The sequence below is a fragment of the Balaenoptera ricei genome, chromosome 3, assembly GCF_028023285.1.
Source record: "Balaenoptera ricei isolate mBalRic1 chromosome 3, mBalRic1.hap2, whole genome shotgun sequence".
In the NCBI taxonomy this organism is placed as follows: domain Eukaryota; kingdom Metazoa; phylum Chordata; class Mammalia; order Artiodactyla; family Balaenopteridae; genus Balaenoptera; species Balaenoptera ricei.
The window spans coordinates 83,673,025-83,700,437 of NC_082641.1; the positions used below are offsets into that span (position 1 = coordinate 83,673,025).

At 37.7% G+C, this 27,413-nt stretch overlaps 1 pseudogene; it reads left to right on the forward strand.

Annotated features, from left to right (window-relative positions):
* On the forward strand, positions 1-27,413 carry LOC132363361 (large ribosomal subunit protein eL39-like; annotated as a pseudogene).

The following is a 27,413-nucleotide window of genomic DNA, read 5'->3' on the forward strand; positions in this document are numbered from 1 at the left end:
ATGATGATTTATCTGCAGGAAGGTACAGGGCCAAAGGTTTTATTGTGATTTAAGTATGTGAGTAGTGGAGAAGTGAGGTTTGAAAATCCGGAGATAGAAGTAGAAAATTCTTCTAATCATCAGACATACAGAATTATAATAATAGGAACCAATTCTCATCAATGACTGATCAAAACTGGTTTTCTCCTATCAGAACTATAAACAATAATACAGCATATGCAATTAAAAATGCACATTTTTTATGGAATGGTCCAAAAAAGAATTTATCAGAATGCCTGAGTTTGTAGGGCGCAAACCTGAAGTAGTACTACAAAAAAAAAATATAGCTGTATGTAAAGTCACATGTTTTATTAATTTCATTAGATCACATCATAGTATATGAAATACACTGTCCTGTTGAAGACCAGAGGTTCCAGATGAAATGACATACAAAAATGTTACCAGGGCAAGAAAATGTCCTGAGGAAATAAGTATTTCTATGACCAAACACCTACATGTAATTATTCAATGTGCATTACATAAGAGTAATTTGACTACACAATTATGTAGCCCATTAAACATAGCAGCAATTCTAGAGTACATTTAACTTGCTCTTGTGTATTCCTTAATTTCAGATTCCCTCTACTCTTTTTTCAGAATTCCTGAGCATTCCAAAATTCAAATGTATCAAGGAGAAAGTATCCAAGTAGGAACCAAAATCATAAACCAAAAGGAAATACCTGTGATATTCATTAGCTGTTTTTTACTGTAATTTGTTGTGATTTATCATTCTAAATAAATGTTTATTTTCACACCTAGTTTTCTATTTGTAATTTTATACTCTTTTTCTGGCATGGGGTCCAATCAAATTAAGTTTCAGACTGCACAAAATCTGAATCTGCCACTGAATGAAACCAACCCCAAAGGCCATGGTTTACCTGGCCTGCTGGGTGGAACATGGCTGACTTTTGGGAAGGCAGGCTCAGGCCATGCTTATTTCAGGGTATAGTTCCACAAGTCCTTATCCCAATGATACAGTTCTAAAAGTTCTGAAAACCTAAAGATATGTTTATTATTTGGCATCAAAACTCATTTGTCCACACCATTGTAAAGGAACTATACTCCAATAAAGATGTTAAAAAAAAAAAACAAAACTCATTTGTCAACAAAATCTAGCTGGAACTGACATGAGGCTATTTATAATCTTAACTGATCTCACTTACTATGAATATTCATATATTTTATTGTTGGGAACATTAAAAATTTGAATTTCATATGATGCACAATTCCCACTGGGGGTTTTACAGAATTTAAAACTAAAAAAAATTTTTTTTAAATTCTGAAACACATCTGGTCTCAGGGATTATAATGAGGAATTTGGCATCTGTGCTTACTTTCCACAGTTGCTTCCCATGGGCAGGACCCATGGAGTTAAGCAATCTACTGAGGATTATGGTAAGTTTTTGAGAATATTTGATAATATCTGACTAGTGTGATCATGGATATGCAATCCCTGCCCTGCGTTCCTAAAGATGCTGTTCCCAAAAGAAAACTGATAGAATGGGAGACAAAATTTTATCTTATTATTAGGGGTTGCTGAACAACACCAATGCATACCTGGATATAGAGCATGTGACTTGGGCTTGAAGTCTACATTAGATCTACAGCATCTCTAAGCCCAATGTAATGGTCAGCACAATCAAGCACATATTAGCATGTGACCTTGGGCAAAACCCTCCCTGTGAAAAAATAAGATTATCTTATATTACCTACTAGATATGTAACATATATAAATATAAATATATTACCTGCTTTATGGATTTGTTTTGAGCTTTAAATGGCGTAATACAGGTAACATACTTAAAACAGTGTCTTAAACACTTAAAACATATAGTAACCACCTAGTAAAGGTAGCAATTATTATTTTATTATAGGTGTGGAGAGAAAGTGATGACAAGGTCCCCAGAAGGGCCCACATCCACTTACAAAGGCCACTGCCTCAGAGCTATACTAGTTAAGTTATAAAAATGTAGCCCTGGGCTTCCCTGGTGGTGCAGTGGTTGAGAATCTGCCTGCCAATGCAGGGGACACGGGTTCGAACCCTGGTCTGGGAAGATCCCACATGCCGCGGAGCGACTGGGCCCATGAGCCACAACTACTGAGCCTGCACGTCTGGAGCCTGTGCTCCGCAACAAGAGAGGCCCACGCACCGCGATGAAGAGTGGCCCCCGCTCGCTGCAACTAGAGAAAGCCCTCGCACAGAAACGAGGACCCAACACGGCTAAAAATAAATAAATAAATTTATTTTTTTTTAAAATGTAGCCCTGACTCAAACAGGTATTTGTAGATCAATGTTCATAGCAGCATTATTCACAATAGCCAAAAGGTGGAAACAACCCAGATGTCCATCAATGAATGGACGGATAAGCAAAATGTGATATATACATACAACGAAATTTTATTCAGCTTAAAAAAGGAATGAAATTCTGACACATGCTACAACATGAACAAAACTTGAAGACATACAAAAAGGCAAATATTGCATGATTCCACTTTTATGAGGTACCTAGAGTAGTTAAATTCATGGAAACAGAAAGTAGAATGGTGAAGGGCTAAAGGGAAGGGGGGAAAGGGAGTTGTTCTTTAATGGGCACAGAGTTTCAACTTGGGAAGAGAAAAATTTCTTGAGATGGATTGTGGTGATGGTTGCACAACAATGTGAATGTATCTAATGTCACTAAACTGTACACTTAAAAATGATTAAAATGGTAAGTTTTATATTATTTTTATCACAATTTAAAAAATAAATAAATAAAATAAATGTAGCCCTAGCTCTTTCCTTGACCTGCTTGTGAAGGTCCTCCAGTCCTCTGATTAAATCTACTTCTAATTACTTCTGAAATTCATGAGGACTTTCTCATGTGTGCTCCAGAACAAATCCGTTGAGCTGTAGCACAGTATACATGAATTTTTTTGTTCTGATCCCACTATTCAGTAAGCACCAACATTTCCTATTGGAACCTAAAGTAATGGATCGGAGATGTCAAAATAAAATTGGGAGTAAATTATCTCCTTTTGGCTTTGCCTTCTTTAAAGGGTATATAGAAGTTATGATTCTTCTTCCTCAACATCTTAAAGAGTTTTTAGTAAAATTTTTTTTCTGGTGTTGTTTACAATCCATCAGTCTTTGCCACCTACCTTGTACTCAGATACACTGAACTAATTACCACTATACTCAAAATTACTTCTCTCTTCACCCTCCATTTCATTAGTCTTGTGAATCTGATTCTCTGCTCCCTTAGGATGAGATATAGCTAATATTCTGCTAGATTGCACCATTTTGGACACACAGTTGATTAAATACTGAAATGATCTCCATGGGTTGCAAACAGCCACTGTTCTGTGACCCTGAGTGGAGTTCCTCCTCCCACTTCCCCAGCCAACCCAGGCCTCCTCCAGGACCACTCAAACCTGGCAATATGCCAGCTACTAAGGGTTAGCCCATGGCACAGACAGGGCTTGCAGGACCTTAGTTCATTACTCCAAGCTAGTGTTCATTTTGATTGGCCAGTGCTGTGTCTTACTGGCTCTTAAATACTTTGAACTTACCCCTGAATGAGATAGTCCCTTAGGTGGCTCCTTGGTCTCTTAGAGATGGCCCTATTAATTCATCAGACATGCTCTACTTCATTAGCCATCAGGGACAAGCAAATCCACAGTGAAATACCACTACACATTCTACAGAATGGCTAAAATTAAAAAGACAGAAAATACCAAGAGTTAACAAGAATATAGAGCAACTGTAATCTCATACACAGCTGGGTAATATTTACTAAAGCTGAACATATACACATAGGCTTAGCCCAGGGCCCAGCTATTCTACAGTAAACCTCTCTTGCCCCACACTCCTCCTCATTTTTGAACAAAGGGACATTTACTCAGGGTCACTGTCTACCTACAAGGATACCACGAATACTGATTGCATTCCCTTCTCAGATCTACAGTAGGAGAGCATTTTGACATGTATACCTTTAGCTCAATACTAGGGCCTCACAGGCATTTCTATAATGCAGCTTTCCTATAACAAAGTGGAATTTTCTACCACCTCCCCTGCCTGGTTTTCTGATTTAATAAAGTTTATAAAACTACCAGCATCCAACATGGACTGCTGCCAAAGCTGTTCCTTTCCATGCTCCACTTTTTTTTTTTTAAATCAACCAGGTTCCAATGTGCACTCTTAGTCCCTTTCTCTATTTCTGAATGAAAAGATGGAAGCAGGGACAAGCATTCAAACCACCTTAAAAAGCAGAATTCACACATTAGAGGGGTACCTGAACAATTTTCTGGTGGGTAGAGGCCAGGATAAGAGTGTAACCTAGCTATTTTTTCTCAGTACAGCTCTATCTTCTTCCTATTTGGTAAGAACATGTCTCAAATTTGACATTAAGTTTTCTGATAACCTTAGCTTTCAGCAGCAAGTTATACCTTCTTCTAGTCTCTAATAACATGTAGTGGAAATATGAGGGAAGCTGCATCAAGTACTCCAAGCCAGACACCATTTGAAACCAAACACCTTTCCCTTTTTAGATTACCCTGCAAACGATCACAAATTCCTGTCTTGTACATTTATACATTCCCTCTACCCACAACCCTAAAACCTTTCTGGTAGTGTTTGATACAGATATTTGCTTTATGAAATTTTGTATTCGATGAAAATTCTTATGGACTCTTAGTCTTTTTTAGAATCTGACTCATTATATTTCTTCTAGGATAAAACTTGAACTTACTCTATCTGCCTACTTGCCAAACTTTCATGTATTGTCCTTGTCCTTGCCCTTCACACATTTGTAATAAAGCACTTTCCCATTTGAGACCTAGAGTCCTTCCCTTTCCAACTATACTGACACATTTGCCAGTTGGCAATCCACCATGATTTAAGCTTCCATTTGCACAGTGTTAGATTATTGCTGGGCAATATTTCCCATTCCTTGATGAGGCTGTGTGGCTACTTCTTGCAAATGGTATATGAACAAAAGTGGTGAGTATGACTTTGGGGCCAAGGAACATAAGAAGTAGGTGCATCTTCTCCATAATCCTTTTTTAAAATCTCCTTTCACTAGCTGAATCAGAAAGCTCTGATGTCCTTACTGTTGTAGAGATGAGATGGAAAGAGCCTGACTCTCGGAATCATTATGTTGAGGAAAGAATCTTGCCTACCTGAAACATCTGCAGTGGACCATTATGAGAAGGAGAAATAGATTTCCATTGTTAAACAAAATTTAGAAGTTTATTTGTTATAGCTACTAACTTAAATCTAACTAAATTAGGTACTGAGGCTCATTCTATCCTTTACCTTTTGCTCTAGCCGATATCTAGCATGGTTTCATTAGGGTCCCTGGGTCAAAGATGCCAAACACATCACCTCAACAGACATACATACAGCCCTGGAAATTTTCTATCTCTTCTTCCTTTGAAGCTTGTACTCTATTTGACCTTATTTCAAGCTCTATTTCCAATGTGAGATTATGTCAACAGGAAGAACTGGCATTTCAAAGACCACTGGCTGACCAAGTCCTTTCTGACTTACATTTTCTATCTCACCACTCCTCACTCATTCCTCAGGGGATACCTCCCACCAACCACCCCATGCCAGGGGGATGATCTTTTACAATATTAAAATACCTTCAAACTGCAGTAGCAACAACAGACTCAATTCCCACTAAGTGTCAAAAACAGTGTCCTCCTTGCCTTTAGTAATCTGAGTATCTGCCAGTAACCCAGCTGTTTAGATATTCAGGACAGCCCTTTTGTCTTCTGATGGTTACAAGAAGCTATAATTAATGCCCCAAAGGTATAAATACCACACACAACCATTTACACAAACCAGTCAAATCCAGATATATCAGGCAGAAGAAAACTGCCTGGACATGTTAGCCATCACAAAAACTACTTTCACATACATAAGTTAGAGAGTAAATTGTAATATTGGCTTCAACTTTAAGGCATGGCCATGTTCCAATACCTTACTTTTAGAAATCTGGTCTCACCATTTGAAATCAAAGTTGGTATGCAGGTGGTGCCAATGGAATTTTCCTACCAGCCAACTGTGCCTGTAAGGGAGATAGGATTCAAATGAAATCTTACAAGCTTTGGTTATCAACCAGGGCTTGTGCCACATAGCTGTCCTTTCCTATTGTTAGCCCTCCAAGAGACACAAAGACTTTCATTACGCAAAAATGATACCACAACAGTTATTACAGGAAGGAAAAGTCATTCATCATTGGAATATTTTAGCAAATGGATCACAACAGACTGATGGCACAACTCACGTTCTAAGGCCAAGAACAAGAATTACATGTTTATTTTAAGACAGCAGAAGAGATAAAAACAGATTGAAAAACATATGATATCCCCTCCAGCTCAAAGCTCTACAAACAGCAATGGCATTTGCAAAGTTCTGCGTGTCTTCTCAAATGTGGTTTCAGTTTTAATGTGTGTTGACATCTTTCTCTGTGTGCAGAAATAACTGGAAGAACAACAGTTTGTGCCTTTTATTTTTCTTTTGCTACTGGATGAGAAGAATAGGGAAAGAACCCAGCAATCTATATTTACACTGAGCTGCCATATATTGTGAATGGACACTAAGATATAGTTTTCCTTCAGTGATTCCAAATTAGTATAATGAAAACATTCGTATCCCTTGAGTCATGAAATCAGTATAATGCAGAAGAGACAAAGTAACCATGGTGACTCCTTATATTCTCCTCTGGAGCAGACATAAATGAAATAAGCAAGCGAGATGACTGGGGAGAAATGTTCTTTTCCAAAACAAATAAGTGGTAAAGAAACTAACTGAAGGCCAGACTTCACAGAACCACACAGAGAATTGGAGCTTCAAACTGTAATTTTAAAATTAGTGGAAAGGAGAGACCTTCAAGATGGTGGAGGACTAAGACGTGGAGATCACCTTCCTCCCCACAAATGCATCGGAAACACATCTACATGTGGAACAACTACTACAAAACACCTACTGATTGCTGGCAGAAGATCTCAGACTTCCCAAAAGGCAAGAAACTCACCATGTACCTGGTCGAGTGGCTGACAGGGTCTTGGTGTTTGGCCGGGTATCAGGCCTGTGCCTCTGAGGTGGTAGAGCCGAGTTCAGGACATTGGTCTACCAGAGACCTCCCGGCTCCACGTAATATCAAACAGCGAAAGTTCTCCCAGAGATCTCCATCTCAACGCTAAGACCCAGCTCCACTCAACGACCAGCAAGCTACAGTGCTGGACACCCTACGCCAAACAACTAGCAAGGTAGGAACACAACCCCACCCATTAGCAGAGAGGCTGCCTAAAATCATAATAAGGTCACAGACACACCAAAACACACCACCGGACGTGGTCCTGCCCACCAGAAAGACAAGATCCAGCCTCATCCACCAGAACACAAGCACCAGTAACCTCCACCAGGAAGCCTACACAACCCACTGAACCAACCTTAGCCACTAGGGGCAGACACCAAAAACAATGGGAACTACGAACCTGCAGCCTGCGAAAAGGAGACCGCAAAAACAGTAAGTTAAGCAAAATGGGAAGACAGAGAAATATGCAGCAGATGAAGGAGCAAGGTAAAAACCTACCAGACCAAACAAATGAAGAAGAAATAGGCAGTCTACCTGGAAAAGAATTCAGAGTAATAGTAGTAAAGGTGATGCAAAATCTTGGAAATAGAATGGAGGAAATACAAGAAACGTTTAACAATGACCTAGAAAAACTAAAGAGCAAACAAACAGTGATGAATGACACAGTAAATGAAATTAAAAATTCTCTAGAAGGAATCAATAGCAGAATAACTGAGGCAGAAGAACGGATAAGTGATAAAATAGTGGAAAAAACTACCACAGAGCAGAATAAAGAAAAAAGAATGAAAAGAATTCAGGACAGTCTCAGAGACCTCTGGACAACATTAAACACACCAACATTTGAATTACAGGGGTCCCAGAAGAAGAAAAGAAAAAGAAAGGGACTGAGAAAATATTTGAAGAGATTATAGTCGAAAACTTCCCTAATATGAAAAAGGAAATAGTCAAGTCCAGGGAGCAAAAAGAGTCCGATACAGGATAAATCCAAGGAGAAACATGCCAAGAAACATATTAATCAAACTATCAAAAATTAAATACAAAGAAAAAATGCTAAAAACAGCAAGGGAAAAACAACAAATAACATACAAGGGAATCCCCATAAGGTTAAGAGCTGATATTTCAGCAGAAACTCTGCAAGCCAGAAGGGAGTGGCAGGACATATTTAAAGTGATGAAAGGGAAAAAAACCTACAACCAAGATTACTCTACCCAGCAAGGATCTCATTCAGATTCGACAGAGAAATTAAAACCTTTACAAACAAGCAAAGGAATTCATCACCACAAAACCAGCTTTACAACAAATGCTAAAGGAACTTTTCTAGGCAGGAAACACAAGAGAAGGAAAAGACTTACAATAACAAACCCAAAACAATTAAGAAAATGGTAATAGGAACATACATATCGATAATTACCTTAAATGTAAATGGATTAAATGCTCCAACCAAAAGACATAGACTGGCTGAATGGATACAAAAACAAGACCTGTATAGATGCTGTCTACAAGAGACCCACTTCAAATCTAGGGCCACATACAGACTGAAAGTGAGGGGATGGAAAAAGATATTCCATGCAAATGGAAATCAAAAGAAAGCTGGGGTAGCAATTCTCATATCAGACAAAATAGACTTTAAAATAAAGATATTACAAGAGAAAAAGAAGGGCACTACCTAAGGATCAAGGGATCAGTCCAAGAAAAAGATATAACAACTGTAAATATTTATGCACCCAACATAGGAGCACCTTAATATATAAGACAAATGCTAACAGCCATAAAAGGGGAAATAGACAGTAACACAATCATAGTAGGGGACTTTAACACCCCACTTTCACCAATGGACAGATCATCAAAAATGAAAATAAGGAGATTAACCAAGATGGCGGAGTAGAAGGACGTGCTCTCACTCCCTCTTGCGAGAGCACCAGAATCACAACTGGCTGCTGGACAATCATTGACAGGAAGACCCTGGACTTCACCAAGGAGGATACCCCACGTCCAAGGACAGAGGAGAAGCCACAGTGAGACGGTAGGAGGGGCACAATCAGAGTAAAATCAAACCCCATAACTGCTGGGTGGGTGACTCACAGACTGGCGAACACTTATACCACAGAAGTCCACCCACTGGAGTAAAGGTTCTGAGCCCCACGTCAGGCTTCCCAACCTGGGGGTCAGGCAACGGGAGGAGGAATTCCTAGAGAATCAGACTTTGAAGCCTAGTGGGAATTGGATTGCAGGACTTTGACGGGACTGGGGGAAACAGAGACCCCACTCTTGGAGGGCACACACAAAGTAATGTGTGCATCAGGACCCAGGGGAAGGAGCAGTGAGCCTGGGGGAGACTGAACCAGACCTACCTGCTGGTGTTGGGGGGTCTCCTGCAGAGGCGAGTGGTGGCTCTGTTTCACCGTGGGGATAAGGACACTGGCAGCAGAGGTTCTGGGAAGTTCTCCTTGGCGTGAGCCCTCCCAGAGTCTGCCATTAACCCCACCAAAGAGCACGGGTAGGCTCCAGTGTTGGGTTGCCTCAGGCAAAACAGCCAACAGGGAGGGAACCCAGACCCACCCATCAACAGTCAAGTGGATTAAGGTTTTACTGAGCTCTGACCGCCACAGCAACAGGGAGGGAACCCAGCCCCACCCATCAACAGTCAAGTGGATTAAGGTTTTACTGAGCTCTGACCGCCACAGCAACAGTCAGCTCTACCCACCACCAGAGCCTCGCATCAAGCCTCTTAGATAGCCTCAACCACCAGAGGGCAGACAACAGAAGCAAGAAAAACTATAATCCTGCAGCCTGTGGACCAAAAACCACAGTTACAGAAAGATAGAGAAGATGAAAAGGCAGAGGGCTATGTACCAGATGAAGGAACAAGAAAAAACCCCAGAAAAACAACTAAATGAAGTGGAGATAGGCAACCTTCCAGAAAAAGAATTCAGAATAATGATAGTGAAGATGATCCAGGACCTTGGAATAAGAATGGAGGCAAAGATTGAGAAGATGCAAGAAATGATTAACAAAGACCTAGAAGAATTAAAGAACAAACAAACAGAGATGACCAATACAATAACTGAAATGAAAACTACACTAGAAGGAATCAATAGCAGAATAACTGAGGCAGAAGAACGGATAAGTGACCTGGAAGACAGAATGATGGAATTCACTGCTGCGGAACAGACTAAAGAAAAAAGAATGAAAAGAAATGAAGACAGCCTAAGAGACCTCTGGGACAACATTAAACGCAACAACATTCGCATTATAGGGGTCCCAGAAGGAGAAGAGAGAGAGAAAGGACCAGAGAAAATATTTGAAGAGATTATAGTCGAAAACTTCCCTAACATGGGAAAGGAAATAGCCACCCAAGTCCAGGAAGCGCAGAGAGTCCCATACAGGATAAACCCAAGGAGAAACACGCCGAGACACATAGTAATCAAAGTGGCAAAAATTAAAGACAAAGAAAAATTATTGAAAGCAGCAAGGGAAAAACGACAAATAACATACAAGGGAACTCCCATAAGGTTAACAGCTGATTTCTCAGCAGAAACTCTGCAAGCCAGAAGGGAGTGGCATGATATACTTAAAGTGATGAAAGGGAAGAACCTACAACCAAGATTACTCTACCCGGCAAGGATCTCATTTAGATTTGATGGAGAAATCAAAAGCTTTACAGACAAGCAAAAGCTAAGAGAATTCAGCACCACCAAACCAGCTCTACAACAAATGCTAAAGGAACTTCTCTAAGTGGGAAACACAAGAGAAGAAAAGGACCTACAAAAACAAACCCAAAACAATTAAGAAAATGGTCATAGGAACATACATATCGATTATTACCTTAAACGTGAATGGATTAAATGCCCCAACCAAAAGACATAGACTGGCTGAATGGATACAAAAACAAGACCCATCTATATGCTGTCTACAAGAGACCCACTTTAGACCTAGGGACACATACAGACTGAAAGTGAGGGGATGGAAAAAGATATTCCATGCAAATGGAAATCAAAAGAAAGCTGGAGTAGCTATACTCATATCAGATAAAATAGACTTTAAAATAAAGAATGTTACAAGAGACAAGGAAGGACACTACATAATGATCCAGGGATCAATCCAAGAAGAAGATATAACAATTATAAATATATATGCACCCAACATAGGAGCACCTCAATACATAAGGCAACTGCTAACAGCTATAAAAGAGGAAATCGACAGTAACACAATAATAGTGGGGGACTTTAACACCTCACTTACACCAATGGACAGATCATCCAAAATGAAAATAAATAAGGAAACAGAAGCTTTAAATGACACAATAGACCAGATAGATTTAATTGATATATATCGGACATTCCATCCAAAAACAGCAGATTACACGTTCTTCTCAAGTGCGCACGGAACATTCTCCAAGATAGATCACATCTTGGGTCACAAATCAAGCCTCAGTAAATTTAAGAAAATTGAAATCATATCAAGCATCTTTTCTGACCACAACGCTATGAGATTAGAAATGAATTACAGGGAAAAAAACGTAAAAAGGACAAACACATGGAGGCTAAACAATACGTTACTAAATAACCAAGAGATCACTGAAGAAATCAAAGAGGAAATCAAAAAATACCTAGAGACAAATGACAATGAAAACACGACGACCCAAAACCTATGGGATGCAGCAAAAGCAGTTCTAAGAGGGAAGTTTATAGCTATACAAGCCTACCTAAAGAAACAAGAAAAAGCTCAAGTAAACAATCTAACCTTACACCTAAAGAAACTAGAGAAAGAAGAACAAACAAAACCCAAAGTTAGCAGAAGGAAAGAAATCATAAAGATCAGAGCAGAAATAAATGAAATAGAAACAAAGAAAACAATAGCAAAGATCAATAAAACTAAAAGTTGGTTCTTTGAGAAGATAAACAAAATTGATAAGCCATTAGCCAGACTCATCAAGAAAAAGAGGGAGAGGACTCAAATCAATAAAATCAGAAATGAAAAAGGAGAAGTTACAACAGACACCGCAGAAATACAAAGCATCCTAAGAGACTACTACAAGCAACTTTATGCCAATAAAATGGACAACCTGGAAGAAATGGACAAATTCTTAGAAAGGTATAACCTTCCAAGACTGAACCAGGAAGAAATAGAAAATATGAACAGACCAATCACAAGTAATGAAATTGAAACTGTGATTAAAAATCTTCCAACAAACAAAAGTCCAGGACCAGATGGCTTCACAGGTGAATTCTATCAAACATTTAGAGAAGAGCTAACACCCATCCTTCTCAAACTCTTCCAAAAAATTGCAGAGGAAGGAACACTCCCAAACTCATTCTATGAGGCCACCATCACCCTGATACCAAAACCAGACAAAGACACTACAAAAAAAGAAAATTACAGACCAATATCACTGATGAATATAGATGCAAAAATCCTCAACAAAATACTAGCAAACAGAATCCAACAACACATTAAAAGGATCATACACCACGATCAAGTGGGATTTATCCCAGGGATGCAAGGATTCTTCAATATACGCAAATCAATCAATGTGATACACCATATTAACAAATTGAAGAATAAAAACCATATGATCATCTCAATAGATGCAGAAAAAGCTTTTGACAAAATTCAACACCCATTTCTGATAAAAACTCTCCAGAAAGTGGGCATAGAGGGAACCTACCTCAACATAATAAAGGCCATATATGACAAACCCACAGCAAACATCATTCTCAATGGTGAAAAACTGAAAGCATTTCCTCTAAGATCAGGAACGAGACAAGGATGTCCACTCTCACCACTATTATTCAACATAGTTTTGGAAGTCCTAGCCACGGCAATCAGAGAAGAAAAAGAAATAAAAGGAATACAAATTGGAAAAGAAGAAGTAAAACTGTCACTGTTTGCGGATGACATGATACTATACATAGAGAATCCTAAAACTGCCACCAGAAAACTGCTAGAGCTAATTAATGAATATGGTAAAGTTGCAGGATACAAAATTAATGCACAGAAATCTCTTGCATTCCTATACACTAATGATGAAAAATCTGAAAGAGAAATTATGGAAACACTCCCATTTACCATTGCAACAAAAAGAATAAAATACCTAGGAATAAACCTACCTAGGGAGACAAAAGACCTGTATGCAGAAAACTATAAGACACTGGTGAAAGAAATTAAAGATGATACCAACAGATGGAGAGATATACCATGTTCTTGGATTGGAAGAATCAACATTGTGAAAATGACTATACTACCCAAAGCAATCTACAGATTCAATGCAATCCCTATCAAATTACCAATGGCATTTTTTACGGAGCTAGAACAAATCATCTTAAAATTTGTATGGAGACACAAAAGACCCCGAATAGCCAAAGCAGTCTTGAGGCAAAAAAATGGAGCTGGAGGAATCAGACTCCCTGACTTCAGACTATACTACAAAGCTACAGTAATCAAGACAATATGGTACTGGCACAAAAACAGAAACATAGATCAATGGAACAAGATAGAAAGCCCAGACATTAACCCACGCACCTATGGTCAACTAATCTATGACAAAGGAGGCAAAGATATACAATGGAGAAAAGACAGTCTCTTCAATAAGTGGTGCTGGGAAAACTGGACAGCTACATGTAAAAGAATGAAATTAGAATACTCCCTAACACCATACACAAAAATAAACTCAAAATGGATTAGAGACCTAAATATAAGACTGGACACTATAAAACTCTTAGAGGAAAACATAGGAAGAACACTCTTTGACATAAATCACAGCAAGATCTTTTTTGATCCACCTCCTAGAGTAATGGAAATAAAAACAAAAATAAACAAGTGGGACCTAATGAAACTTCAAAGCTTTTGCACAGCAAAGGAAACCATAAACAAGACGAAAAGACAACCCTCAGAATGGGAGAAAATATTTGCAAATGAATCAACGGACAAAGGATTAATCTCCAAAATATATAAACAGCTCATTCAGCTCAATATCAAAGAAACAAACACCCCAATCCAAAAATGGGCAGAAGACCTAAATAGACATTTCTCCAAAGAAGACATACAGATGGCCACGAAGCACATGAAAAGATGCTCAACATCACTAATTATTAGAGAAATGCAAATCAAAACTACAATGAGGTATCACCTCACTCCTGTTAGAATGGGCATCATCAGAAAATCTACAAACAACAAATGCTGGAGAGGGTGTGGTGAAAAGGGAACCCTCTTGCACTGTTGGTGGGAATGTAAATTGATACAGCCACTATGGAGAACAATATGGAGGTTCCTTAAAAAACTAAAAATAGAATTACCATATGACCCAGCAATCCCACTACTGGGCATATACCCAGAGAAAACCGTAATTCAAAAAGACACATGCACCCGAATGTTCATTGCAGCACTATTTACAATAGCCAGGTCATGGAAGCAACCTAAATGCCCATCAACAGACGAATGGATAAAGAAGATGTGGTACATATATACAATGGAATATTACTCAGCCATAAAAAGGAACGAAATTGAGTCATTTGTTGAGACGTGGATGGATCTAGAGACTGTCATACAGAGTGAAGTAAGTCAGAAAGAGAAAAACAAATATCGTATATTAATGCATGTATGTGGAACCTAGAAAAATGGTACAGATGAGCCAGTTTGCAGGGCAGAAGTTGAGACACAGATGTAGAGAATGGACATATGGATACCAAGGGGGGAAAACTGCGGTGGGGTGGGGATGGTGCTGTGCTGAATTGGGCGATTGGGACTGACATGTATACACTGATGTGTATAAAATTGATGCCTAATAAGAACCTGCAGTATAAAAAAACAAACAAAACAACTAATACTAAACTTTCATTGGGTTATTTGTATGGAAACATGTTAATATAAATGTTTCAGACATTACATGAAATTTCTAAAAATCTTATATTTGTATTTGTATGGAAATATGTATGGAAATATGTTAATATAAATGTTTCAGACATTACATGAAATTTCTAAAAATCATATTTGTATTTGTATGGAAATATGTATGGAAATATGTTAATATAAATGTTTCAGACATTACATGAAATTTCTAAAAATCTTATATTTGTACTTGTATGGAAATATGTATGGAAATATGTCAATATAAATGTTTCAGACATTACATGAAATTTCTAAAAATCTTATATGTTATGGTATAATGTTATAAGTAATAATCCTAGTTATTACTTTAAAATGTATATCTCAGAAATAACTAATTTTCTTGTCAACTGCATTATTATGAACTGTCATCAAATCTTTAACCGTGGTCATTTTTAAGTCTTTTGTCATTTACAGACAGTTCTGGGTGTACTCTGATGATTTTGCAAATATGTTCCTATAAAAGGGTTTCATCTTCAAGAAATACATGGAAAAGACTCTGACAAGTACAGGTTTCTGGTAACAGACTGTACTGCTGAACTGAATGAATAAGCATTTTCAGAACTCTAATGAAAAACTGATGAACTCATAAAAGTGCTAACAAAAGATCAAGATGAAAAAAAAAATTAATTACATGGGACTGAGTGAACTGATGAGGATGAGTATAATTTTTGTGACTTTCTGTCTGAATTTAAAAAAAAAAAAAAAAAAAAATTCCACAAGGACTCAGAGGCAAAGAATATACAAATCAATTTTCACTGCAAAGTAAAGGAGCTGTTACAGTGGAGGATTACTGGACTGAATGTCAATACTATGACATAGTATGAGTGTGTTTCATGTTTGGTAATTGCAATCATTGTTGCTTTTGTTGTGGTCATCCATGTACAATGCTTGGTGTCAGTCGATTTATCTCTTGTAAAAATAAAATACAGTGTGTGTGTGTGAAAAAAAAAAAAAAAAAAATGAAAATAAATATGGAAACACAAGCTTTAAATGATACATTAAACAAGATGCACTTAATTGATATTTATAGGACATTCCATCCAAAAACAACAGTATAGACTTTCTTCTCAAGTGCTCATGGAACATTCATTCTCCAGGACAGATCATATTTTGGGTCACAGATCAAGCCTTGGTAAATTTAAGAAAATTGAAATCGTATCAAGTATCTTTTCTGACCACAATGCTATGAGACTAGATATCAATTACAGGAAAAAATCTGTAAAAAGTACAGACACATGGAGGCTAAACAATATACTACTTAATAACCAAGAGATCACTGAAGAAATCAAAGAGGAAATCAAAAAATACCTAGAAACAAATGACAATGAAAACACGATGACCCACAACCTATGGGATACAGCAAAAGCAGTTCTAAGAGGGAAGTTTATAGCAATACAATCTTACCTCAAGAAACAAGAAACATCTCAAATAAACAACCTAAACTTACACCTAAAGCAATTAGATAAAGAAGAACAAAAAAAACCCAAAGTTAGCAAAAGGAAAGAAATCATAAAGATCAGAGCAGAAATAAATAAAAAAGAAATGAAGGAAATGACAGCAAAGATCAATAAAACTAAAAGCTCGTTCTTTGAGAAGGTAAACAAAATTGATAAGCCATTAGCCAGACTCACCAAGAAAAAAAGGGAAAAGACACAAATCAATAGAATTAGAAATGAAAAAGGAGAAGTAACAACTGACACTGCAGAAATACAGAGGATCATGAGAGATTACTACAAGCAACTGTATGCCAATAAAATGGAAAACCTGGAAGAAATGGACGAATTCCTAGAAAAGCACAACCTTCCGAGACTGAATCAGGAAGAAATAGAAAATATAACAGACCAATCACAAGCACTGAAATTGAAACTGTGATTAAAAATCTTCCAACAAAGAAAGCCCAGCACCAGATGTCTTCACAGGCGAATTCTATCAAACATTTAGAGAAGATCTAACACCTACCTTCTCAAACTCTTCCAAAATATAGCAGAGGGAGGAACCCTCCCAAACTGTTTCTATGAGGCCACCATCACCCTGATACCAAAACCAGACAAAGATGTCACAAAAAAAGAAAACCACAGGCCAGTATCACTGATGAACATAGATGCAAAAATCCTCAACAAAAATACTGGCAAACAGAATCCAACAGCACATTAAAAGGATCATACACCACGATCAAGTGGGATTTATCCCAGGGATGCAAGGGTTCTTCAATATACGCAAATCAATCAATGTGATACACCATATTAACAAATTGAAGGATTAAAAACCATATGATCATCTCAATAGATGCAGAAAATGGGTTTGACAAAATTCAACACCCATTTATGATAAAAACCCTCCAGAAAGTAGACATAGAGGGAATTTACCTCAACATAATGAAGGCCATATATGACAAACCCACAGCCAACATCGTTCTCAGTGGTGAAAATCTGAAACCACTTCCACTAAGATCAGGAACAAGACAAGGTTGCCCACTCTCACCACTATTACTCAACATAGTTTTGGAAGTTATAGCCACAGCAGTCAGAGAATAAAAAGAAATAAAAGGAATCCAAATCAGAAAAGAAGAAGTAAAACTGCCACTGTTTGCAGATGACATGATACTATACATAGAGAATCCTAAAGATGCTATCAGAAAGCTACAAGAGCTAATCAATGAATTTGGTAAAGTAGCAGGACACAAAATTAATGCACAGAAATTTCTTCCATTCCTATACACTAATGATGAAAAATCTGAAAGAGAAATTAAGGAAACACTCCCATTTACCACTGCAACAAAAAGAATAAAATATCTAGGAATAAACCTACCTAAGGAGACAAAAGACTTGTATGCAGAGAACTATAAGACACTGATGAAAGAAATTAAAGATGATACCAACAGATGGAGAGATATACCATGTTCTTGGACTAGAAGAATCCACATTGTGAAAATGACTATACTACACAAAGCAATCTACAGAGTCAATGCAATCCCTATCAAACTACCAATGGCATTTTTCACAGAACTAGAACAAAAAATTTCACAATTTGTATGGAAACACAAAAGATTCCGAATAGCCGAAGCAATCTTGAGAAAGAAAAACAGAGCTGGAGGAATCAGGCTCCCTGACTTCAGAGTATACTACAAAGCTACAGTCATCAAGACAGTGTGGTACTGGCACAAAAAGAGAAATACAGATCAATGGAACAGGATAAAAAGCCCAGAGGTAAACCCACGCACCTTATTTTTGATAAAGGAGGCAAGGATATACAATGGAGAAAAGACAGCCTCTTCGATAAGTGGTGCTGGGAAAACTGGACAGTTACATGTAAAAGAATGAAATTAGAACACTCCCTAACACCATACACAAAAATAAACTCAAATGGATTAAAGACCTAAATGTAAGGCCAGACACTATCAAACTCATAGAGGAAAACATAGGCAGAACACTCTATGACATAAATCACAGCAAGATCCTTTTTGACCCACCTCCTACAGAAATGGAAATAAAAACAAAAATAAACAAATGGGACCTAATGAAACTTAAAAGCTTTTGCACAGCAAAGGAAACCATAAACAAGACGAATAGACAACCCTCAGAATGGGAGAAAATATTTGCAAATCAAGCAACTGACAAACGATTAATCTCCAAAATTTACAAGCAGCTCATGCAGCTCAATATCAAAAAACAAACAACCCAATCCAAAAAATGGGCAGAAGACCTAAATAGACATTTCTCCAAAGAAGATACAGATTGCCAACAAACACATGAAAGGATGCTCAACATCACTAACCATTAGAGAAATGAAAATCAAAAGTACAATGAGGTATCACCTCACACCAGTCAGAATGGCCATCATCAAAAAATCTACAAACAATAAATGCTGGAGAGGGTGTGGAGAAAAGGGAACCCTCTTGCACTGTTGTTGGGAATGTAAATTGATACAGCCACTATGGAGAACAATATGGAGGTTCCTTAAAAAACTAAAAATAGAACTACCATACAACCCAGCAATCCCACTACTGGGCATATACCCTGAGAAAACCATAATTCAAAAAGAGTCATGTGCCTCAATGTTCATTGCAGCACTATTTACAACAGCCAGGACATGGAAGGAACCTAAGTGTCCATCAACAGATGAATGGATAAAGAAGATATGGCACACATATACAATGGAATATTACTCAGCCATAAAAAGAAACGAAACTGAGTTATTTGTAGTGAGGTGGATGGACCTAGAGTCTGTCATACAGAGTGAAGTAAGTCAGAAAGAGAAAAACAAATACTGTATGTTAACACACATATATGGAATCTAAAAAAAAAAAAAAAAAATGGTGCTGAAGAACCTAGGGGCAGGACAGGAATAAAGATGCAGACACAGAGAATGGACTTGGGGACACGGGGAGCGGGAGGGGTAAGCTGGGACGAAGTGAGAGCGTGGCACGGACATATATACACTACAAATGTAAAATAGCTAGCTAGTGGGAAGCAGCCACATAGCACAGGGAGATCAGCTCGGTGCTTTGTGACCACCTAGAGGGGTGGGATAGGGAGGGTGGGAGGGAGACGCAAGAGGGAGGAGATATGGGGATATATGTATATGTATAGCTGATTCACTTTGTTATAAAGGAGAAACTAACATATCATTTTAAAACAATTATACTCAATAAAGATGTTAAAAAAAAATAAAGTAAAATGAAAGCCCATACAAAAAATTTCCATGTATGCATTTAATCAATTATCTCCTAGCTCCAAAAAAATAAATAAATAGAATAAAATAAAAATAGTGGAAAGAAAAATGAAGGAGCTCTAACGTGAAACAAATTTAGGAAGAAAGAGAAAGAAACGGCATGCCAAGAACTGTACTGATTAGGAAGTGGGCAACTTAATTTCTTCTGGAGAGTAAATCTGCAGCATGAATTAATTTGCTTCATGCTGAGTCCTGCTGGTTTTTCTTCTTTCCTCAATCACTGTTTATTTCACAAAATCAGCACTCACCTATCTTCTATGATTATTTAATTTCAGGAGGATTTTCTGACAAAGCAGTTAGCACAGCTAAACTCAGCTCTGCATGTAATGTGTAAACACATTATAATGGCCTGCCTAGGTGTGGGGATTATTTATTTCATCCTGGAGTCAACACTGTTTTGATGCTCTACTTCCCCTCAAGTGACATCTCTCAGAGACATTCCTGAATCTACTTCCCACAGTGTGCATCTTTCATTGACATTTACCAAATGCATACGTTCTGATACAAAATCAGGAAAGACATATGTATTCTTCTTTCTAAAGGAGAAGTGGGTCATGGGACATAGGTGATGAAACTAGTAAATAATACACAAAATGGCATTTAAAGATGAAAATTGGCATTGATTTCTTTGTTACTAACCTCTGTGTGGATGTCTGAACTCTTCTGAGTTCTCATTTTATGCACACGGGTCAGTATAATAGCAAGGTTTATTAGGATTCAAGGCTGTGACATTAAAAAAAAACAAGGCTGGTATCTCAATGGATTTCTTTTGGCAGAATATTTAAATAAAGATTATTTGAAGTATGGTACAAACATTTAGAAATAAACAGCTAAAGATCCTCTAAGTAGTGTCACAGTTTGTTTTTCACTTTGCCTCAAAGACAAGCATGACGCATATAGCCTTTTCCTTTTATCTTTATTTCAGCTTCTTTACTGCTTCTGATTAGTGACCTCAATTGAGACTCATTGCTCATTGCAAAGGCTGCTAATGGACTGTTTGAGCCTGAATTTGTTAGGATGGAATATTCCTTCTTCCCAGACCGAAGGCCAGGGTTTTTCCATCCCCAGTCCCTTCTACCCAGAGTTCTAGATAATGATCGTCAGGTTATTCAAACTGATAATTGTGTTTTTCCACTTTTAAAATAAACTTCCCCTTTACCATGTTCTTTGTAATGGTATCTGTAGTCCTTATATTCAATAGCAAGCTGTTGGGCTGCCTCAATTTGAGCCAAGGCATTTTCTTATCAAAACCCATCACAGGAGAGAGGATCATGAAACCACAGATTCATATAGATCTTCACAGTGAACTTTGACCATAAGATAACCTCTCAGATTATTATCCTATTGTGATTACATCTATATTTTTCACTTGCATGCTTTGTCACTTTAGAGACATGAAAATGCTGTTCATTGTTGCTAGGAGATAGGTGACTATGGCAACAGTGTGGGACAGAGCCAGATGGAGTGCCTAATGCATAGTCGTCGGGTTACGCTCTTTTTTGATCTCTAAATGACTCCATGGCAGTCCTGAGCAACAAAGCCCCAAATCACTGCCTCTTCAGCTTGTTTCAAAAGATATGCCACATGGTTTCTCCTTGCAGGTTGGCTCTCCCCATTTAACAAGTATCTTTTTTGTGGTTAACTATACACCACAAGGTTGTCTGAAAAAGGAAAAAAGCTGGATAACAAGGGGGATTATCACTATTTAACTGTGTTTTCATACTGTTACTAATTTAGTTCAGATCTAGGGCCATATGCTTCCCCTCATCATTCCACTGAACTCCTAGCGACTTTCATAGAAGTTCCATGCAAAAAGTGAGAGCAACATATGGTTCTAATAGTGGTTTGTTCATTCCTCAAAGATTTATGGGTATTTTTAAGTCATTAATCATTATTGTTAAGACACCCTTCAATGTCTTCAGAGAGGAGTACTTTCACTGATCTGAAGGAGACTCACCACACAGCCATATCAAGTATGAAAAATAATGTTTCTTTTTCCTTTAAAAACTTGGAAAGAAGAGAAAAATATTGACTTGTTTCTCTTACAATCGAGTGAGAAGGCAACAAATTATAGTCATAAATGGTCATAGTGATATAGCTTTTAGTCTAAAAATAATTTGCTTATTGAACCAGGGAAGTCTTAATCTATTTACTCAACATTTTTCATCATGTCACTCCTCCTCAAAAAACTATGATTCCCTATTACCCACTGCATCAAACCCAAAATCCTGGTCCTCCTCTATCTGTGCCCCACGAATCCATCTAGCGTAATTTATTCTCCAATATAAATCTTTCCTCTCATCAGATCAGAGAAATTATTTCATTTTCTCTCCCCTCCCACTTCCATGCTCACTACTCTTCACACAGATTATCTCTATTTCTATTTCTGTATCTTTGCTGTTGCCACTTCCTAAAATGCCTTCTCCATCTTGAATGCTCATTTTGGTTCAAATATTTACCAGGTACCTACTCTGTGCCTGGCCCCAGGATAGACGCTAGTATCTAAAGAAAAGCATAATGAGAGTTCCACATTAACCAATGAGGGCAACAGATCCATAAAATTAACAACAGACATCATTTCTGAAGTGTTCACTACACACAGGATTCATTGAGACACTTTTCCTCATTTAATGCTCAGAATAATAATGTTGTTATTATCATTTCTAGCTTACAGATGAAAGATTTACTCAACTGGTGAAGGGTAAATGATTTGCCCTGAGTCAGAGTCAGTTAGCGGTAAAACTGGGTGTAGAACCCAGGTCTGCCTCATTTTTAAAATGGTATTTATACTACTGTTTTGACACAATGAGATACTTTCAATAATGTAAATGTGTATCTTTTGAGGATAGGAACCACTAGAGGAGAGAATGACCAGCTCCATTTGGGAGGGTCAGAAAAGAATTCCTAGGGTTTAGAAAGGGGTGAACTTGTAAATAAGGAGTTTGACAGTGAACATAGTAGGCAAAGGACATTTTTGGAAAAGGTTGAACTTCGAAGTTTAAGTCCTTTTCAGCTTCTTTTAATTTCAGTCCTCTCAGTTCACCCATTTCCCTGTTCTAAAGTGCAACTCAATGCCTACCTCTTCCATAATGTTGTCTATCTGTACATTAACCCTTGCTCATCTCATTCTTCTCTAAACTCTGATGGCACTTCTTTTCCATCAGCCGCTTTAGGTCTTGATTTAGGTACTGCCTTGTGCTGCTCTCAGTTACCTGGACCATATAGATGTTGAGGGCAGGAGCCTCACCTTTTAGCTATTCAGTATCTTCCAAAAACCTAGAGCTGAGTCAGGAACATCATAGGTGATCTGCACATACCCCTTATTGGCAGTAAGTCTTCACATCTGTATCATGTATATACTTTGTAAATTCTTTCATGTATGCAGTCTTTTTAGATCCTTATAATACCCAGTGAAGTATGCTGGCTTGCTGCTTACAATCCCCATTTTGCAAAGTAAAGGAAACTACAATTCGGAGTAGTTCACTGCAAAACCCAGAATCACGCTGGTGATAAATAAATGATACATCCAGGAAAAGAATCTAAGTGCTTTCTCCACTATCCAATTCTTAATTCAGAGAATGATTGATAGATGGATCAACTTCCATGTTTTAGCAGATGTACCGAGTCTCATGTCCACGCTGTCACTACTAAACCTGTCATATAATTTTCTGTCTTCACATAAGTATCCAACCAATCTCAGAGAGACCTGCAAAATATTTCACTTAAACCATTCAACCATTTGATAGTTGAACCAAGGGCAAAAAAGGGATTTTGAAAATGTGAATAAAGTAGCATGGTGTCTACTCTTGTCCACATGAGATTCCTGGAAGAACCAGCTTAACAAGCCTCAGACTGACTGTAAACAGCAGGTGGGTATTTCCCAGCCATCTGCTGACTTTCTTCTCCAGTTGAGAACCATTGAGAAAGTCACTAACATGGTTGTGACTGGGATGAATTGTCCTGCTCATTAATCAAAGACTGCGGAAAAATAACCAAATCTGACTCTCCCTGCTGAAGGCTGGGCACACTATCAATGCCCAGAGGCAGGGTACAACATAGGATAAAATGTCTTCTCTACATTTTGCTTTCCCTAAAATGGAAAGACCTTCAGCCAGTGGCCCCAGGAATATACACTTTGAGCACATACCCCGAACGAAGATAGGAGCCCAAAGTAAGCCCTTTACAGGACCTCGTTGGCAGAACACTGTTTTATCTCACTGGAAGTCAAACCTGACATTTTCTTGCCATTTTCAACTCATGAGCCAGCAAGTAAACATGTTATAAAGCATTCACTGAGTCTCAGAGGGCTTCTTGGATTGTCCCTCTGTCCTGCTCTTCTGCCTCCAGACCCAAAGATATTTCTCCAACATTGACCACTGGAATAGAACTCAAAGGAGGTGTGTGAGTTCCACTCACCAGTGGTTCTGTTTAGAACCTTGAAGCTAGCTGCTCCGAAGCATGTCTGCATTTAACACTCCCCCTCCTTTCCCCATTCCTTTCTCTTTATTAAAATTTTTATTGGAGTATAGTTGATTTACAATGCAATGTTGTGTTAGTTTCTGCTCTACAGCAAAGTGAACCAGTTATACGTATACATATACCCACTCTTTTTTAGATTCTTTTCCCATATAGGTCGTTACAGAGTATTGAGTAGAGTCCCCTGTGCTATACGGTAGGTCCTTACTAGTTATCTATTTTATGTATAGTAGTGTGTGTAAGTTCATCCCAAGCTCCTGATTTATTCCTCCCTCCTCCCACCTCCCCAGTAACCATAAATTTGTTTTCTACTCTGTGACTATATTTTTGTTTTGTAAATAAGTTCATTTGTACTTTTTTTTAGATTCCACATATAAGTGATAACATATGATATTTGTCTTTGTCTGACTTACTTCACTTAGTATGATAATCTCTAAGTCTATCTGTGTGGCTGCAAATGGCATTATTTCATTCTTTTTTATGGCTGAGTAGTATACCATTGTATATACGTACCACATCTTCTTTATCCATTCATCTGTCGATGGACATTTAGGTTGCTTCCATGTCCTGGCTATTGTAAATAGTGCTGCAATGAACACTGGGGTGCAAGTATCCTTTTGGATTATGGTTTTCTCTGGATATATGCCCAGGAGGGGGATTGCTGGGTCATATGGTAGTTCTATTTTTAGTTTTTTAAGGAACCTCTATACTGTTTTCCATAGTAGTTGTACCAATTTACATTCCCACCAACAGTGTAGGAGGGTTCCCTTTTCTCCACACCCTCTACAGCATTTATTGTTTGTAGACTTTTTGATGACGGCCATTCTGACCAGTGTGAAGTGAAACCTCATTGTAGTTTTGATTTGTATTTCTCTGATAATTAGTGATGTTGAGCATCTTTTCATGTGCTTTTTGGCCATCTGTATATCTTCTTTGGAGAAATGTCTATTTAGGTCTTCTGCCCATTTTTTGATTGGATTGTTTGTTTTTTTGACATAGAGTTGCATGAACTGTTTGTATATTTTGGAGATTAATCCCTTGTTGGTTGCTTTGTTTGCAAATATTTTCTCCTATTCTGTGGGTTGTCTTTTTGTTTTGTTTATGGTTTCCTTTGCTGTGCAGAAGCTTTTGAGTTTAATTAGGTCCCACTTGTTTATTTTTGTTTTTATTTTCATTACTCCAGGAGGTGGATCAAAAAAGATATTGCTACGATTAATGTCAAAGAGTATTCTGCCTATGTTTTCCTCTAAGAGTTTTATAGTATCTGGCCTTACACTAGATCTCTGATCCATTTTGAGTTTATTTCTGTGTATGATGTTAGTGTTCTAATTTCATTTTTTTACATGTAGCTGTCCCGTTTTCCCAATCCACATTCCTTTCCTTACTTCTGTCACATTATTCTGCACAAGCTGTTCTCCCCCACACAGTATATGGCTTTAAGAGAAGGGATTTGTCATTTCTTTTATTTCTCCACAGCCCCCTCTCCAAAACACTGGCAACCTGCTTTACTGTAATATATGATCAGTAAACAGGAGGTAAATTATATTTACTAAAATTAAGGCACCAAATTCAGTTGACAGGGAAAAATTAGTAAAAATTTTAAAAGTATGGAAAATAATTCAATTTTACTAGTAAGCAAACAAAAAAGTTATACATTATTTTCACCTATATACTTGGCAAAGATCATTTTAATATTTTCTTCTTTTTAAAAAAATTTATTTTGTATTTTGTAATGAGACTTTTCAGTGGTTCATGCAAGAGTATCATGCTCCAGGGCTGCAAGAGTACCATGCTCCAGGGCTGCAAGAGTCATTTTGTAAGTAAATCGCCAGAAGTTATTCAATCTTGATCAAATTCTTAATGACATGCTGTTCTCTGCTTCATGATCAGATACCCACCCCAGGGATCTGGCTTCTTATCATTGATTTTGTCAAAACAGCTTTCCAAGTTTCCTCTGCTCCTATCTCTGTTGATCCTGGTGATGATTTCTTTCTCTCTGTTGGATCTCTCAGCCATCCAGTCCACAAAAACTGCACCACAGCAAAAGAGAGTTTAGAGTCAACTTTGTACACAGCCTGCTCCCTCCCCATTTTGACTTATTACCTTCTACTGGCCATTGAGGCCATCGAAGTGCCCTCCACACTTTTAAGGTGACTATACACTGATGAATTAATCTTGATTTTCTTCTACTGTGCTAAGTAAAAAATAACTCACATAAAATATTTTTAATGTTTTTAAAATGCCAGATCCTTGTTTTCTCAGTAAATGTATCCCAGTTTGGGTGTGGAGGGGGCAGATTCAGAGAGGGGTTGAAAATCCTTTTAACCTATCTGTACACAAGTTATTGGCAAAAAAGCATTAACTTGCCTCATGAACACTTCAATTAGTTCCCAAAGTACGCCTTTCTTATACTGTCTTCTTTACACTTTTTTTCCATGAAGAATATATTATTTTCTTCCTTGAAAGGCTGTGGCAGTAAGAAATGAGATGAAAGGAGCATACAGTATGCATCCATGTTACCTTGGAAATTATTGAACGTGCTTCTCCCCGAGTTCCTTTTCCTTTGAGTTTCAAGCTGTTATAAACATCACTTTCTAAAGACTAATAAAGATTCTCTTTAAAGTGACCTGGGCACTTCCAAATCACTCAAAGTCTATTTTTTAAAGATAGCCAGAATGTTTTGTCATTACATTTTAAAACACATTTTTATGAAACCATCTTTTATAGTACCATGTATCAATTTTATAAATTACATCGTCAGAGCCTCAATTTTTTTTATGCCAAATTGGGAATATAAATAGTATATAAATGAGCCCTTAGAAAACCCAAGTACCATATTATGTACCTTTTTCAACTTATTTCCCCACCACCATCATATGCAAGGACAGATTAAGCCCTGAGTAATTCCTATAGTCTTTTATTTTCCTATCCAATCTCTGGTCATGATAATTACAAGCAGAGAGGATTACTCAAGGACAGGTAACCAGAGGGGATCTTTTCTCTTGTCTGCCATCCTATGTGCATTTAAATTTCTTCCTCGCCATGTCTTCTCACAACACTTTCAGGATCAAGCGATTCCCGGCCAAGAAACAATAGCAAAATCGTCCCATTCCCCCATGGATTCAAATGAAAACTGGTAATACAATCAGGTACAACTCCAAGAGAAGACACTCTAGAAGAAACAAGCTGGGTCTATAA